This window comes from Odocoileus virginianus, chromosome 20, assembly GCF_023699985.2.
Source record: "Odocoileus virginianus isolate 20LAN1187 ecotype Illinois chromosome 20, Ovbor_1.2, whole genome shotgun sequence".
NCBI lineage: Eukaryota > Metazoa > Chordata > Mammalia > Artiodactyla > Cervidae > Odocoileus > Odocoileus virginianus.
In genome coordinates, this window is record NC_069693.1 from 10,296,135 (window position 1) to 10,313,450 (window position 17,316).

Below are 17,316 nucleotides of genomic sequence, written 5' to 3' on the forward strand. Positions count from 1 at the left end.
GGCCACACAAGCCAGGCAGCCGTGAGATGGCCGAGCCTCCAGGAGCCCTTTCCTCATCCTACCTCCTTCCCCCTCCTGCCTCTGTTATGGATGTGGGCATCTCCTATGGTGAGACTTTCCCTGCCTCTGGTGCTCTTGGTGCTGTGGGCCTCAGCCCGTCCTGCCTCTGGAGCCTGCTGCCTAGACACACACCTGTGAGACACACGTGGGCAAAACTCAGGCCTTGTGAACTCGCAGAAATCTTCAGAAGTGCACTGAGGCCTCCCCTCAACACCCCCACCCTGCCCCACCACCACCTAGGTCTAATGCACTGGGGTCTGGACCACAGACTGAGGGAAGAGAAATCCTTAAGTCTTAATCATGGGCCCCCACCCTCCCACCACCTGCCACCTCCTTCAGCTAGAAGTCACATCAGCTTTAGGAACAGTCCTTTCTGAGGCCATAAGGCAACTCTGCACTTTCTTGGTACAAACACTCTCAGCTCCTAGAAGACCTTCTCAGGTCCTAGGCATGAGGCTCCCTCTATCTCAGTGACTCAGAGAAATAACTCAGAGAGCATCCCTTAAATCCAATCCCTCTTATACTGCTAATCTCACTGACTTCTTTTCTGAGGCCAGCTTAAAAAAAAACCGTCTGCTTTTAAAATGCTCCTGTGATTACATTAAGCCCACTTAGATCACATCTCTTTTTGTTAAACTCAAAGTCAACTGATGACTGACCCTACTTACAGTATACCTGCAAAATCGCTTTTGCCACGTAACATAACACAATCACCCACACGATTACTCATCACATATTCTCAGTCCAGGGATTGGGAGTAAGTCCTAGAATGCTGCCTACAACAGCACCATACGGAAGCCGTTCTTGTTCTCAGGGAGCTCCTTCAGGGTTTCTGTTCTACAGAAGCAAAAAAGCCAAACCTGGTCGGTCCAAACTCAAGTTATTACAAGACTCCGAAGACAAACAATAAAGATGAGAAAGCAAGGGCCCCTTCCCTGCTCACCTGTAAGTCTGAGTCACAAGTGCATACATTGCCCTCAGACCTTTAGTAACGTTCACAGGCACTGATAGTAGCTAGCACCAAAGTTAACTCCTAGCTAAAGTCATCAGAAACCAAAAGCCATCCCGACAAACCAACCAAAAGCGAAGGTAAGATCGCACTAATTTAACCATGAGATGTCATAGTCTTCTGATGACTCATTCATTCAGTATCATTTACTGAGAATTTACTATATGACAAGCACTAAGTCACTTGCTGAGAACAATGTGATGATTACAAAATAAAGCCCTTATTTGCATCTTTATTTTAAAAATTCGACTGTAAAAAAAGGGAGGGGAGATATAGAGGAAATGAAAGAATAAAGAATGAGACGGGAAGGGAAAAATGGTGAGAAAATTGCTAAAATTCAAACACTGAACACTTTATGATACTTAATGAAGTATAACTTTTTAGTGGGACAGTGATCCTGGGATTATGTTTTTTAAAGACCCCTTCTATTTTAGTAATACAAATGAAATATTTACAGAGGCAGTTACGTGATATCTGGGACTTTTTCTAAACAATCCAGGTTGGGACTTCCCTGGTGGTTTGGTGGTTAAGAATCTGTCTGCCAAGGCAGGGGTCATGGGGACCCCCGGTCCAGGAAGATCCCCCATGCCGAGGGGCAACTAAGCCCATGCCCCACAACTACTGAGCCTGTGCTCTAGTGCCTGCGAGCCTCAACTACTGAGCCCGGGTGCTGCTACTACTGAAGGCTGTGTGCCTACAGCCTTTGCTCTGTGACAAGAGAAGCCACTGCAATGAGAAGCCCACGCACCCCAATGGAGAGTAGCCCCTGCCCGCCACAACTAGAGGAAATGTGCGTGCAGCAAGAAAGACCCAGCACAGCCAAAAATAAAACAATCAATCAATCAATAAATAAAATAAGACAAAAAAACAATCTAGGTTGGAGAGGAAGTATAGATGCTGCAACACTGGCCACAGAACGATCACTGCTGTAGTTACATGATAAGTACAGGTAGATTCATTATATTATTGCTTTCAGCTTTGCAACTATTTTTGAAATTTTCCAAAATAAAAAGGAACTTCCTCTCCAGAAGCTTATAACACAAAGAGTCAGAGATCCCAACAAACAGACCATGAAGTAGTTTAACGAAACATATGCAAAGTGCTAGTCAAGCTCTGAGGACACTGACCGTCCCAGGATACACAGGAGTCAGACAAGATGTCAAAGGAGTCTGCCTTGACCAGAGTCTATAAGAAAGAGTCTTCCAGGCAAAGGGGTGGGCAAGTGGACCCAAAGGCATGTGAATGCGAAGTCACAGAGCTCTGTGGTCTTCAGATGACTCACTAGAAGCTGTATTACTTCCGAGCACCTGTCCTAGAGCCAGACCAGCCGTGCTGGAGTCCCTACTGTGAGACCTCAGGCAAGCTGTATGTATTCTCTGTGCCTCTGATTCCTCACCATGAAAGGGGACTTGTAACAATACCTACCTACCAGGTCTGTTGTTGGCAATCAGGGAGTTAATCCATGTACAGGGCACATGGAAGAAAATGGGGGAAGAATAAATGTTAGCTGTTAGTGATGGAAGAAGCAATCTCAGCCCACGATACCACACATCTTGAAAACCGCATCTGATTTCTATTCGTTACTATCTTCTTTTTGTTAGTTAGAGTGTACACGTGTAAAGTAGGGGCCATGCCTATTGATCTCTGCAGCCCAGAACCTAGCCTAAGCCCAGAATGTGCCCATAATAGGCAGGGATCAGGCAACTCTTCTTGCAGGCAGCAGGGCTGGGACCACCCAAAGGCTCTGTCTAGCCCCCTCTCTGTTCCCCTAGGGATAGACTCTCACTGCCTACAACTCTTCGGCTTCCTGTGGCTCCCTTCCTTGTTTGCAGCTCACCCTTCACTCTGCGGCAGAGCCGTCCATCCACTCAAGTGCTCTCTGCTCCCCTCCCGGGCACGTGAGCCACTGCTTCCCTGCTCTCCCCACCGCAGGGGAGAGCAAACAGACATGGCAACACTTATTCTGCAACTAATAAAGGGTGAAAGGAGGATGAATCTGTAGACCATCGGCCTCATACTTACTAGTAAGAAGTAGACTCCTCTGGAAAAGAGAAACACAAGTAAGATAGTAGCCAGGACATAAAGCCTCCAAACATAACCCCACTGCCGAGGAGACCTGGGAGACAGATTTGTACAATCAGCTCACATCTCACAGGGGTTTGGGATGCTCAGAAACTTCTGGGTCACAATGGGCAGGAAGCCCAGCTTTAGGTTGTTATTTGCTGTGCAAACTAGTTTCTTTTTCCACCATTAGCAGACATCCTCATTTTCAGCCCCCAAGAACAGTGAGGAACAGAAGAAGAGAATGTGAAGAGCCAGAGCCTGAGACCCGAGAAGATACAAGACCACAGAGGACACAGACTCGAAGGTGAAGTGTGAAGCTCAGATGCAGGTCTCTCTGGAATCAAAGCTGTCTGGACAAAGTGCCCTCTGCCCTGAGCAGTGATGTGGGACTGGAGCATAGTCCTGGCCCCCGACAAGTGGGAAGTGCTGGCAGAACATTAACTAAACACCCAGGGGCAGAAGGAAAGGAAGCCTCAGAAGGGCCTCTCTCTGTGGTTCTCCCCGTTACCCCTGAGAGTTAGGCAATTCAAGGTTATGACCCAGCCTGAGGATTTGATGGCTCTTTTCTGTTATAAAGGTGGGTGAGGAATCACAGAGCAGAAATGGGACACAGGAAAGGACAGACTAAAAAGAGCTGTTTAAGCATGCTTTGTTTAAAGGTCAAGGTCTTGTGAACCAGGCCAACTTCCTTTCCCTACTGGGCTCTCCATGACCATTAGCCTTGCCCTGTACTTTGAGCCCCCCTGAACCCAGAACTCTTCTTGCTTGGGGACTAGAGCAATACATTAAAAAGGGAACTGGAAACAGGAAGACAAATACAAGCAGAGTGGCAAGACTCCTGATATATTCAGTGTGGTTACAAGGAAGAGGAACTAGTTTTCTCATAGGGCTCAGACAGGTTTTGAGAGTAACTTTTACATGGGCTACCAAGGTGGCACTAGTGGTAAAGAACCCATCTGCCAATGCAGGAGATTTAATAAGATACATGAGTTCAGTCCCTGGGTCGGGAAATTCCCCCGGAAGAGGGCATGGCAACCCACTCCAGTACTCTTGCCTGGAGAACCCCATGGACAGAGCAGCCTAGTGGGCTACAGTCCATGGGGTCACAAAGAGTAGGACACAACTGAGGTGACTTAGCACAGCATGCACTGCATGATAAGTGGCCAAAATATTTTTAGTAATCACAGAACTTTTAGAATAAATGCACAGCAGTGGTGCCCATATTTATCTGGATATGACATACTTGTAAAGGAAACTGATAACTCATTTGAGTCTCATAATTTTATTGTCTTAACTGACATAAGACTGAGGAACATTTTGATACAACCAGGAGTTTGAAGAAGAAGAGAAAAGCAGGAACAAAATTGGAGTATATGAGGTTATATATGCATATATATATATATATATATATATGCGGAGTATATGCCTATATGGCTTACATGTGTGAAGAAGAAAAAAGAAGAGCCCAAAAAAAGAGTAATACAAAAGGAACAATAAATTCCCATCATAATGCAAAGAAGGAAGCAGAGAGTTAATTATGGCTAAAATCAGCTAGCAGGCCCTCTCCCCCAGTTGAAACTTTCTCACTTCCATATAAACCCAACAAGGGCTTTATCACCCTACAGTGGAGTGCTAAACTTTGTTGGATAGTTTACATTAGACGGGGACTTCCCTGGTAGCTCAGATAGTAAAGAATCTGCCTGCAATGCAGGAGACCCAGGTTCAATCCCTGGGTAAGGACGATCCCTTAGAGAAGACAATGGATACCTACTCCAGGATTCTTTCCTGGAAAATTCAATGGACAGATGAGCCTGGCAGTCTGCAGTCTAGGGGATCACAAAGAGTCAGACACAACTGACTAACACTCACCCACTTATATTCGACAGAGAAATTTGATTAACATCAATTCTTCAAAGAACCAACTAAAAATGTGACTCTCACTAAATTAACAAGTTAAACAGCAAGAGTCATTCAAAGTGCTTCAAGTGTTTGTGAGCTTATTCTCTAAGGCAAGGTCTCTTCTTTTTTTATAAAAAAAATTATTTAATTATTCTTGGCTATGCTGGGTTTTCACTGCTGCGTGGACTTTGCTCTAGTTGCGGCAAGCAAGCTGGGGCTACTCTTTAATTGCAGTTCACATGCTTTTCATTACGGTGGCTTCTCTTGTTGTGGAGCATGGGCTCTAGGGTGCAAGGGCTTCAGTAGTTGCAACACATGGGCTCAGTAGTTGAGGCTCTCAGTTGCAGAGCACAGGCTCAGCAGTTGTGGAGTATAGGCTTAGTTATTCTGACGCATCAGGGATCAAACCCATGCCTCGTGCATTGTAAGGCGGATTCTTTACCACTGAGCCGCTAGGGAAGCCCCCATGTCTCTCCTTACGAATCCTAAGGGCTCCATAAGAGCCAGCACTTTTACCCCCACATTTATATGCAAGAGAAATGAGAACCTTTGTCCATATAAGAACTTGTACACAAGCTTGGAGGGAGATTAAGATGGCAGAGTAGAAGGACAAGGAGGTCATCTCTCCATACATCTCCATCAAAACATACATCTACAAGTGATACCAACAAACTTACAAAACAGAAAAGAGACTCACAGACCTAGAAAATGAACTTATGGTTGCCTTGTGGGAGTAAGAGATAGGAAGTTTGGGAAGGTCATGTACACATTGCTGTATTCAAAATGGATAAGCAACCAGGACCTGTCGTAGAGCACACGGCACTCTGCTCAGGGTTATGCGCCAGCCTGGGTGGAAGGTGGGGGTTTTGGGGGAGAATGGATATATGTATATGTATGGCTGAGTCCCTTCGCTGTCCACCTGAAACTACTGCGGTATTGTTAATCAGCTATACCCCGGTATAAAATAAAAAATGTAAAGTTTGAAAAAAATACATCTACATAGTGGAGCTGGCAGAAAGATGCACACAGACTCTGGTAGGCAGAGAAGAGAAGCAATCAGGCCAGGACCTGCACCCCTGGGAAGGGACACAGAGAAGAATCGGGGTTACAGGGGCTACATGGCCTGAGAGATCGTCCCTGGGGAGCAAACTGTTCGAATCACATTCTGGGTGCTGCTGACGTGGGGCTCAAAACTAGGAAGACAAGATTCAAAATCAGTGGGACTAACAGTGGGGCTCTTTGAGACCGATAATGCCACTGAAGAACGTGCACATGCTTGCTGACTCCCAAAACAGGAAGGAGGCGGCAGATTGAAACTGCCAAGGACTCCGGCTGGTTTCCTAGGAGTTCCTGGGCACGTGACCCTGCCCCATCCAGCGCCCAGCCCAGCTCCTCCTGCTCCAGCCCTGCACCCTCCTGGGGCGAGGGTGTCAGGGCTGGGAAGGGCAGGGACACACACACTTGAGGGAACGGAGCTGCTTACAAACTGGCCCTCGGGGTTTCTGCTCCAACAACTTGAGACTCACCCCCGGCCCGAATGCAGTGATGCTGGCCACTGTGCAGAGAAGCCCCAGCTCAGGCCTGGCTCTGGTTTTAGCCCCTCCGCCTCCTACCAAGCTGATAGCTGTCAGCACAGCCAGGGAAAAGACGGGACTTATGCTCACATCAGACTCAGCTCTCCCACTGGGCACACATGTAAAACAAATAGTGACGGTCCTGCACGAGGTCTAAACAGGTAACTGTTTCACTTAATTTCAGACAGACAGAGACAGTTAAGCAAAATGAGAAGATAGAAGAATTTATATCTCATTTGAAAGAACAAGAGAAGATCCCTGGATATACAACTCATGAAACAGAATAAATAATTGACCAAATACAGAGTTCAAGGGACTTCCTGGTGGTCCAGGGGTTAAGACATCACCTTCCAAAGCAGGGAGTGATGTTTCCACCCCTGGTTGGGGACCTAAGATCTCACATGCCTCAGGGCCAAAAAAAAACCAAAGCATAAAACAGTAGCAATAAGTCACCTCAGTGTGTCTGACTCTTTGCGACCCCATGGACTGTCGCCCACCAGGCTCCTCTGTCCATGGGATAGTCCAGACAAGAATACTAGGGTGGGTAGCCATGACCTCCTCCAGGGGATCTTCCCCACCCAGGGATCCAACCCAAGGCCCTTATGTCTCCTGCATTGGCAGGTGGGTTCTTTACCACAAGTGCCACGTGGGAAAATAAAGACTTTTTAAAAAAAGAGTTCAAAGCATTGGTAATAGGCATGATAACAATTACAGAGAAGGATAGATGGCTATTTGGGATCTTTTGTGTTTCCACACAAATTGTAAAATTTTTTGTTCTAGTTCTATGAAAGTGCTCTGTGACTTCCTAGAGGAGCAAGATGGAGGGGGGAGGTAATGAGATGGAGGCTCAAGAGGGAAGAGATATGTGTATACTTAGAGCTGATTCACGTTGTATGGCAGAAACCAGCTTGACACTGTAAAGCAATTCTCCTCCAGTTAAAAACAAAAATCAAAAAAAAGCAAAGACTAGATGGACACAGTGAGAATTGTAACAATGAATTAGAAAGTATGTTTAAAAAAAACAAAACTGAAGTATACAATACCTGAAATGAAAAAATACCCTCTATGGAATTACCAGGGGACCAGGTGATACAGAAGAATGCATAAGTGATACAAAAGATAGAATAATGGAAATTTCCCAGTCAGAATAGCAAAAAGAAAAAAAATTTAATGAGAGCAGTTTAAAGTATTTCTAGGATAACATCAAGAAGACGGACATTAGCATTATAGATGTCCCAGGTGGCAAAAAGAGAGAAAGCTATCCAAAAGCCACTTGGTGAAATTACGGTTGCCAACTTCCCAAGCCTGAAAGAGGAAACAGCTATCCAGACACAAAAAGCACAGAGGGTCCCAAACAAAATGAACCCAAACAGACCCACACTAAGATATACCATCATGAAAATGGCAAGAGTTGAATAGACAAAGAGAAAAACCAAGAGTTGCATACAAGAAAACCATCATAAAACTGTCAGCTGATTATTCTGCAGAAATTGTACAGACCAGAAAGGAGTGGCAAGATACATTTAGACTGCTGAAACAGGAAAACCTACCAGTTAGGATACTCTGCTCAGCAAGATTATCATTTTGAATTGAAGGAGAGATATTTTTTTTAAAAGCTTCTCAGAGAAGCAAAAACTAAGAGTTCATTAATATTGAACTTTATTGTTGTTGCTTAGTTGCTAAGTCATGTCTGACTCTTTATGACCCCATGGACTGTAGCCCACCAGGCTCCTCTGTCTGTGGGATTATCCCAGGCACAAATACTGGAGTGGGTTGCCATTTCCTTCTACAGGGGATCTTCCCGACCCAGGGATGGAACCCATGTCTCCTGCATCTCCTACAATGTCAGGTGGATTCTTTACCACTGAGCCACCTGGGAAGCTCCAGGCAAAGGTAAAGCCTAGAAAAGTTGATCTATTAATTCAAGGTCAGGGTTTAGTCACCAGCCCCAGGGCCCAGGTTCCTTGGCCCACAATTCTGCTTCTTCTGCCAAAAGACCTAGAAAATTCTCCCAAACACAACTGTCTGGGATTTCCATAACCTTTCCCTGGACGCAACACAGGACCCCCCTACCCCACAAGCTTGCAGATTCTAAGATGATCTGGAAGAAAGAACAGGGAACCTCAAACCATGGCACCAGTTGAGGGTGGAAACTCCTGAGGACAAACACAAGGGCTTTTGACTGTAGGGTATAGTTCAGGCGAGGCAGAAAAGGAAAGACGACCTCAACAGAAGCAGGTTACCTTTATTCAGGCAAGGAGGGGCGACAGTCGGCCTAACAACCAGGCTGAGCGCCGAGAGGGATCAGGGAGGCTTCACACTTTTAGGGAGGTTTGTGGAAGCGATAAGGGACACGTTAATCAGGTGGGATATTTTGGGTATTCTTTTGTTGAGATGACACTTGTAGTTGGGCAGGGGGTGATAAGTCTTCTGGGCAGGTGTAGGGGGTGGAAGGTTTCTGGACAGGGCTTGATAAGTCCCATATAGATGCAACCTGCCTGGAGCATCAGGGTGGAACTAAAGTTCTGTTTTGTTTTCTCCGAAGTTAGATGATTCAGCAAGGGGCCTTTGAGACTGTTGTTCTCTTTTCTAGGCCCAAAAGACTCCTTCATTCCAGACCCTGAAATCATAAAAAAATGGGAAAAAGGGCACCGTATCTCTCTGGCTACTTCCTGCTGGATAGGGGCGATGGTTTTGGGTCTGGAATGGAGGATCATCCTAGGGCCCAGGGTCTCTTTTTTCTGAGCTTGGGGTGAGACTCTCGAGAAGAAGAATGGTCTTGACCTGATCTCAAGAGATGGCCCGAATCCGTTCTTGGAGAAACCTTTGAAAGAGATTAAAGAGACAGGGTCCAAATAAGAGGAATAGAACGATAAGTACCAATGGTCTCAGGAAAGGGAGCAACCAAGGGAGTATCTGTTGGAACAGGTTTTGGGGAGTGTAAAGGTTTTGTAACTCTTTTCTGCGTTGTTCAATTCTGTCTCTAAGTTTTTTGACTGCCCTGGACTATGCCCATTTCATTAACAAAATAGCAGCAGTCCTCTCCTAGGAAAAGGCAGGTCCTTCCCTTTTCTGCGGTGAGAAGGTCCAGGGCTCACCTATTTTGTAGGGCCACAGAAGCTAATGAGTTAATTTGTCTTTGGATTGAAACGAAGGACTCCACTACCTGTTCCATGTCATCATTAAGTTCCTGGGACAGCTTGTAGTAGAAATGGGCAGAGGTCGAGATGCCTCCAATCCCGGTGCCTAGGGCTGCTGCTATGCCAGTCCCAATCAGGAGGGGGGCTATGACAGCTCGTCTTTTCCTGTGGGAAATTTCCCCTTGGGGGTAGACTATTTGTTCTACCTCTTCTTCTTTGAGGAATGTTAGGCCCGGGGTCAGGAAGACCAAGATGCAGGGCCCAGGGGGGTCTAAGGGGAGGCATGAATATGCATAGGTCCCACAGAGAATGAAGATTCCTGGATTGGTGCAATTATTTGTGCTGTTCCAGAGAACCCAAGTGGAACAGAAGGAGGGAGCAGAGTTTGTAAGACCAGTGTAGTTGGGACTAGAGTAGTTAATACAGGTTAGGTTTGAAGAGGCTGAGAGTAGGACATTGTCAGAGACTGGCCCAATGAGTTTTGTAGTTTTCTGTTGGGAAGGGGAAGTATAGTTGCCCTGTGACAGCCAGATTGAGGGTAAGGGAATGGCTCTGTGTGGTGAGGGAGACAGTGACATGCATATCCAACACTGGCATGTGTTGTGTGTACTGGAAGAACTGGAAGGAAGAGTTGAGAAGGCGGGTCAGGTGTTGGTTGCCAGAGGGAGGTTTTAGGAGAGGCCGTAATTGGGAAAGGAGGTCTAGGCGTTTATAAGGCTCAGGGGTCGCCTGTAACCAGGAAATTATGTTCTTTATGACTTGTTCTTGTTTCTTTTCCCGATTTTGATCTAGTACCCCGCCCCCGTCTGAGTACCCCCAGTGGGTAATGGGATAGAAACATATGTTTCTTCCATTGGGCTTATGGCAGGTACTCATGAAACTCCCTCTCTTTTGTACTTTGACAGTGAGTAGGGATTTGGACTTCCCGCCCCCGAGGTTCATGGTGCTTGGTTTTGGAGCTGTATTATAACATGAGGAATGTACGTAGGAATAAATGTCTGAGCAGGGGCAGGGAGTGGCCAGAAGGCTGGGGAGTGCAGCAAGGATAAGGAGCAGAGGACTCATGGGGCTGTTAGGCAGTGCAGAGGAAATAGCATCCTAGGAGTAGAACCCAGCTAGCAACGTAGGCGATACCCCCGGAAAGACAAAGGATAGGTGGCCAGTCCTGAGGGGAGACAGTTACTAGGCCTATAGCAATGATTAAGACTAGGAGTGCAGTTATAGTTAGAGAGACAGGGAGAGGCCAGTCAGGGCGAGGGGCAGAAGGCCCCAAGGTTGTTTGAATCTGAGGAGGAACAGTGCTCATTAGGATGTAGAATGATGTAGAGAATGAGAGTAAAGAAATCAATTTCGTCTGGAGTCAGGTTGTAGAAGGTTCCCTGGAGCCACAGTTGAGACACCAGTGTAGTCAGGTCTTTGAAGGAGGTTCCTGTCGGGGCTCTGGTCCAGAGGTCTTGCAGTAGCTGGGTCAGGAACAGTTGTAGGTTGAAGAGAGTCCAGGTCATTTAGTGTCCTCTCGGATGGTTGACAGGGGTTGTCGCCGGGTGAGTTTTAAGGAGGTGGGTCCTGTGAGGGAGACCTGATAGGTGTCATTTAAGGAGGGCAGCGCAGGATTGGAGGTGACCCGTTTTAGATGAGAGGTGTACCCAGGAGGTGACCTTTTCGAGTTTAGCCGCAGTTGGGGTAAGGAGGATGACTTTGAATGGTCCCTGCCACTTTGGGGTTAGGTCACCCTGGGGATTATCAGACAGATAGACCATGTCCCCAGTTTGTAAAGGGGGCAGGGAGGCTTGGGGGTCGGGGGCAGGCAAGTTGTGGTTAACGTATTTCCAGAGGGTGTTGCGGAGTTCCGCCAGCAGACAGGAGTGTAGGAAGCTTGGTGTGGGAGGAGGTTCAGGGGGGAGTCCAGGACGGAGCTTGGACCTTCCATACATCACCTCAAGGGGCTCAGCCCCAGGGGCTTTCTGGGCAAAGCCCGCATTCTGAGAACAATTGGCAAAAGTTTAGTCCAGCCCAGATGTACCTCGAGGGTTAGTTTGGTAAGGGTTTCTTTGATTATTCTATTCACCCTTTCTACCTTTCCTGAGGACGGGGGAGGGTACGGAATGTGAAATTTCCAGGGTATCTGTAAGAACTGGACAAGTTGTTGGGTGCCCTTGGATGTAAATTCTGGGCCATTATCAGACTGTAGGGATGAAGGCAGGCCAAACCTGGGGATAATTTCTGTGAGGAGGATTTGGGCCATGGTGTGGGTTCTTGTGTTTGTAGTGGGAAATGCTTCTACCCATCCCGAAAAGGTGTCCACAAGGACTAGTAGGTATCTGACTCTCCAGACCAGGGGCATATGAGTAAAGTCTATCTGCCAATCCTGTGCTGGGAGGCTGCCTCGCATTTGATGGGTTGGAAAGGATGTCGGTTTAAGGTTGGAATTGGGGTTAGTACGTTGACATGTTTGACAGGAGCGGGTAAGGTTATCTAAATATTGTTGGTCAGCATTGGATATGGGAAGTGGTTATGGAGGAACTGCTGGAGTGTCTTGGAGGAGGGATGAAAAAGTGAGTGTAGATAAGAGAGGATTTCTCTGGTGGTGGGAGGGTCGGGTGGAGTCAGGGCTAAGATGACAGGAGACTGGAGGGAAGGATGGGACAGGGCTATCTCCTTTGCCTTCTGGTCTGTGGCATTGTTGTAGGCTGATATGAGACTTCCCTTTCGATGTCCCCTACAGTGGAGGACGATGTCCCCTGCAGTGGAGGATGGCGGCTTTGTTTGGTAAGAGTGCTGCCTCTAGACGTTTGTGGATCAGGTCTGAATTAATAATGGGGAATCCCTTCTGGGTTAGGAAACCTCTTTCTCTCCATATTAGGATGTTTGAGTGAAGTATGTTACAGGTATATTTGGAGTCTGTGTGGATGCTAACCCTTAAATTTTTAGCCAGAGTTAAAGCTCTGGTGAGAGCTATCAGTTCTGCCTGTTGGGAGGTGGTGTGAGGTGGCAGCGGTGAAGCTTCAATTGTCTGGGTTCTATGATTGTGACGAAGGTCCCTCTGGATGATAGCATATCCTGCTGCAAAGGGTGGGGGTTTTTGAGAGCTGCCATCAACGAACAAGTGTGGGGTGTCTGGGTCTAGGATGGGCTGATCTGTTACGTGTTGGAAGGGGTTTTGTGTAAGATCTACTGTTAGGCTGCAGCTATGTAGGAGAGGGTCTGTTGTAGAGGACATGGGTAATAAGCTGGCGGGGTTAAGGGGAGAGCAGGGGGAGAATGAGAGCTGAGGGTCGAGGAGAAAGGCATGTAGGACCTGTACCCTGGAAGGGGGAAGGGAGAGGAAAGCCCGATGTGATAGCAAGTCTCGGAAGGTGTGCGGAGAACAGACTGTTAAAGGGGCATGTCTAGAGAGTTTATTTGCTTCGGGTATGAGGGCTGCGATAGCAGCCATGGCCTGTATGCAGGGAGGCCACCCTTTGGTCACCATGTCAAGCTGTTTTGATAGATGGGCTATGGGAGCCCAGGTGTCTCCAGCCCGCTGACATAGAAGCCCCAGGGCCTGTCCTTGGTTGGAATGTGCAAAGAGAAAGAATGGTCTGGTGTGATCTGGCAGGTGCAGAGTTGGCACTCGGAGGAGGCTCTGGGTGAGCTGGCGAAGAGGATTGGCCAGCAAGGAGGGATTAAAGAGGGGCCGTCCAGACATCCTTTAGTTGCCTCATAGAGCGGCTTTGCAATGAGGGAGAAGTTGGGGATCCAGATACGGAAAAAATTTAGGAGGCCGAGGATAGACAGGAGTTCCCTTTTTGTTTTTGGAAGTGGACAGTTAGTTAAGGCCTGGATTCTATCTGGGGGAATAGTTCTTTATTGATGGGATATGGAAAGCCCCAGGTAGGTGACTTTTGTCTGGACTATTTGGGCCTTAGATTGGGATACCCGATAACCCCAGGATCCCAGGTCCCCAAGGAGTTTGGCAGTATGTTGGAGGCAGAGTTTTCAGGTTGAGCTACAAAGGAGGAGGTCATCTACATATTGGAGGAGATGACTAGGGGCTAGGTCGAGTGTCTGTAGGTCCTTTTGTAAAGCCTGTCCAAAAAAGTGGGGACTGTCTCTGAACCCCTGGGGGAGAACTGTCCATGTTAGCTGTTGGGAAACTTGAGTCTTGGGGTCTTGCCAGGTGAAGGCAAAAAGGGGTTGGGAGAGGCGGTGGAAGAGGATGGTGAAAAAAAGCATCTTTGAGATCTAATACTGTAAAGTGGGTTGCAGTCGGGGTATGGTAGACAGAAGGGTGTAAGGGAATGTCGGCATAATAGCCTCATTGATTTTCTCAGGTCCTGGACCAGTCTCCAAGAGTTTGGTCCCTTCCTTACTGCCAGAATAGGGGTGTTGTGTGGTGAATGGTAGGAATTAGGATAGAGGCTTGAAGAAGACGTCCTATGATGGGCTTAAGTCCCTTGTGGGCCTCCGGGGTGAGGGAGTACTGTTGTTGGGTGATTATAGTCGAGGGGTCTTTTAGGATAATGTGGACTGGGGGATGATGTTTGGCTATGGATGGGTGATCAGTGTCCCAGACTTGGGTGTCTAAGGCAGGTGGATCCAAGGGAAGGTCAGGGGTGAGGAATAGGGACTGTCCAGGTGCCATCTGCATGCAGAATATAGAGACTGTATCGAGGGGGTATGGTAACAAAGACCCCCAATTTGGATAACAGATCTCTCCCTAGGAGTGCCATCGGGCACTGAGGCATTATGAGGAATGAGTGTATAAGGGTTGATTTTCCAAATTGACAGAGTAATGGAGGGCTGATTTTTGGCCTTAGGGGACTCCAGAGACCCCCTTGACTGTGATTTCTGAGTCTTGAATTGGGCCAGAGTAGGAAGTTAAGAGAGAGAAAGTGGCTCCAGTGTCTACTATAAAAGAGGTCTTTTTTCCGGCCACTATCCGTCTACCCTAAGTTCCGAGTTCGTGTTAGGACACTGGCTGGGGGGCTGGAACCCGGGCCCCGTCATTGGAACAACTCTCATAGAGTTAGGCTGGGGTTCTGGGGAGAAGTGGGGATCTCCTCACATGCGCCAGGGCGTCCCTCTGGACATTCCACTCTCCAGGTCTGGGAGATCCGGGGGTGTGGAAGGTCGCGATCTGCGGTTAGTTGAGGAAGAAGAGCCCTTTTGCTTGGGAGGCAAGATGCATAGAAGGACCTCGTGGGTGGAGCAGGCCTGGCATAGGGAGGGCCTGCTCCGAAGGGCCCAAAAGGCTTGGGCATAGGGGATCTCTGAACACTTGCCATTCCATTTAAGGAAGTCAGTGAGATTTTGGAGAATGTTAAAGTCAAATGTGCCGACTTCAGGCCAGCCGTCTTGATTGTCTAATTGGTATTGAGGCCAAATCTGTGTACAGAGTTGCTTTAAGCGGTTAGCTTTAAGTTCAGTGAGTGAGAGTGGTTTGAGATTTTTGAGAACACAGGTCAGAGGGGAATCTTTTGGGACAGATTGGCCAGACCCCATAATTGAAAGGCAAGCAGAGGCTCCTATTGGGAACTCGAGTCGTCACCCATAGTCGCAATAGGAGTTATGAGAAGAGAGCTCTGTGTCAAGGTGGAGCGTCCCCCACTGTCGCCTACAGAGTGGCCCTGGGCCAGGGGTCCCTGGGGCCCGGAGAGGACTGAGCTCTAGGGCGCCTCTAGAACTCCATCTGGATCGGATCTTACCTTAATCTAGGGGCCGACTTGAGTGGAGTGTTGCATGTAGCGTGGTCGAATGGCAAGAGGTCCCTATTCTGGAGGTCGTCAGAGAGAGAAAAGGGGGTAAAGCTGAGGCCTGGGGGTACGCAAAGCATCAGTAAAGCCTTAGCACAAGGCTTGCACCGCTCACGAAGGCACTAGGCGTCCCAAGGGGAAGTTATGAGCCCTGGCAGAGAAGTGAGCTTGGAGGATGTCTGCGCTCCCTGACTCCGGGGAAAAGCCCCCTCCTGGGCTTTGGCACCAAGAATGTAGGGTATAGTTCAGGCGAGGCAGAAAAGGAAAGACGACCTCAACAGAAGCAGGTTACCTTTATTCAGGCAAGGAGGGGCGACAGTCAGCCTAACGACCAGGCTGAGCGCTGAGAGGGATCAGCGAGGCTTCATACTTATAGGGAGGTTTGTGGAAGCAATAAGGGACACATTAATCAGGGGGGATATTTAGGGTATTCTTTTGTTGAGATGACATTTGTAGTTGGGCAGAGGGTGATAAGTCTTCTGGGTGGGTGTAGGGGGGTGGTAGGTTTCCGGATAGGGGGTGATAAGTCTTCTGGGCAGGTGTAGGGGGTGGAAGGTTTCTGGACAGGGGTTGATAAGTCCCAGATAGATGCAACCTGCCTGGAGCATCAGGGTGGAACTAAAGTTCTGTTTTGTTTTCTCCGAAGTTAGATGATTCAGCAAGGGGCCTTTGAGACTGTTGTTCTCTTTTCTAGGCCCAAAAGACTCCTTCATTGACTATAGAGGAAAAAATAAACCCCTTGTCTTAATGGATGGAATCAAACTATAGCAGGATCAAGGAAACCAGTTTTATAGCCAGAGATTGAGACTTAGCAGTACAATATCGGGGTGGAGAGGAAGCAAGAGAGACCCACATGCTTTAAGAAAATAAAGGTGATTGCCATAGTTCTTATTCACCCCTGGTTTCTGTTTTTTGTTGGGTTTTTGTTTTGTTTTTCATTTCTCACACAGGCCTCTGAGCTCCCCAGGATCTAGGAAGACCAGGAAAAGAAGTGGCTCCCTGGAGGGTGGAGGACACAGGATGAGATTCAATGGCTCTGTTTTAGAAATGTTTTGTTAGTAGAAAAAGAAGTCATTCTCAGTTCCCTAACTGCTGGTGAGAGAAAAAAACAAAAAACACTCCACCCCTAAAAATACTCCCCCTGCAAAATACAAGGGCCCTATTTGGGGACACGACTAAGTGACTTCACTTTCACTTTTCACTTTCCTGCACTGGAGAAGGAAATGGCAACCCACTCCAGTGTTCTTGCCTGGAGAATCTCAGGGACGGCGGAGCCTGGTGGGCTGCCGTCTATGGGGTCACACAGAGTCGGACACGACTGAAGCGACTTAGCAGCAGCAGGAACAGCATTTGGGGACCAGGGCCCTGCCCCTCTCAGTACTGCAAGAAACAGGAGGGAAAAGCAGAAAGGCCTGAGCCCTAAACAAACATTTCATGAGCACCTCCCAGCCACCAAGACCACTTGCTTTGATTTCAAGTTGCCGGAATGCCTTGTCTCACTCCGTAAAACGTCTCTGACCATCTTCCTTGATGCCTAGAGACCCATTCGTTTGGGTTTGATCTTTCAAGTGACTAAACTTTTTTTTTTCTGCACTGCATGTCATGCAGGATCTTAGTTCCTGGACCAGGGTTTGAACCTGTACCCCCTGAAGTGGAAGTGCAGAGTCTGAACCACTGGACCACCAGGGAAGTCCCTGCTTGAACATTTAGACTGAAGAACAGAGTCTCATGCTCAGCCCCAGACAAAGGCTCCCATCCCCACTTCCTGCCCTGGCACAAGCCGCTCCTCCACCATAAAGTCCTTCCTTCTCCGGGCCTGGCCCTCAGCACACTCG

The 17,316-nt window shown here is 47.9% G+C and overlaps 1 protein-coding gene across 5 annotated transcripts in view; it reads right to left on the minus strand.

Annotated features, from left to right (window-relative positions):
* CD177 (CD177 molecule) overlaps positions 1-17,316 on the minus strand; it is a 42,606-nt gene that overhangs the window by 23,538 nt on the left and 1,752 nt on the right. For 4 of the 5 annotated variants that reach the window (XM_070450764.1, XM_070450763.1, XM_020871194.2 and 1 more), the window contains exon 1: positions 3,092-3,241. The exons of the other annotated variant lie outside the window; for it this stretch is intronic. The gene's annotated coding sequence lies outside the window, so the exon portion shown is untranslated. Of the gene's footprint in view, positions 1-3,091; positions 3,242-17,316 lie in introns of those variants that run through there. 5 annotated transcript variants of the gene reach the window in all.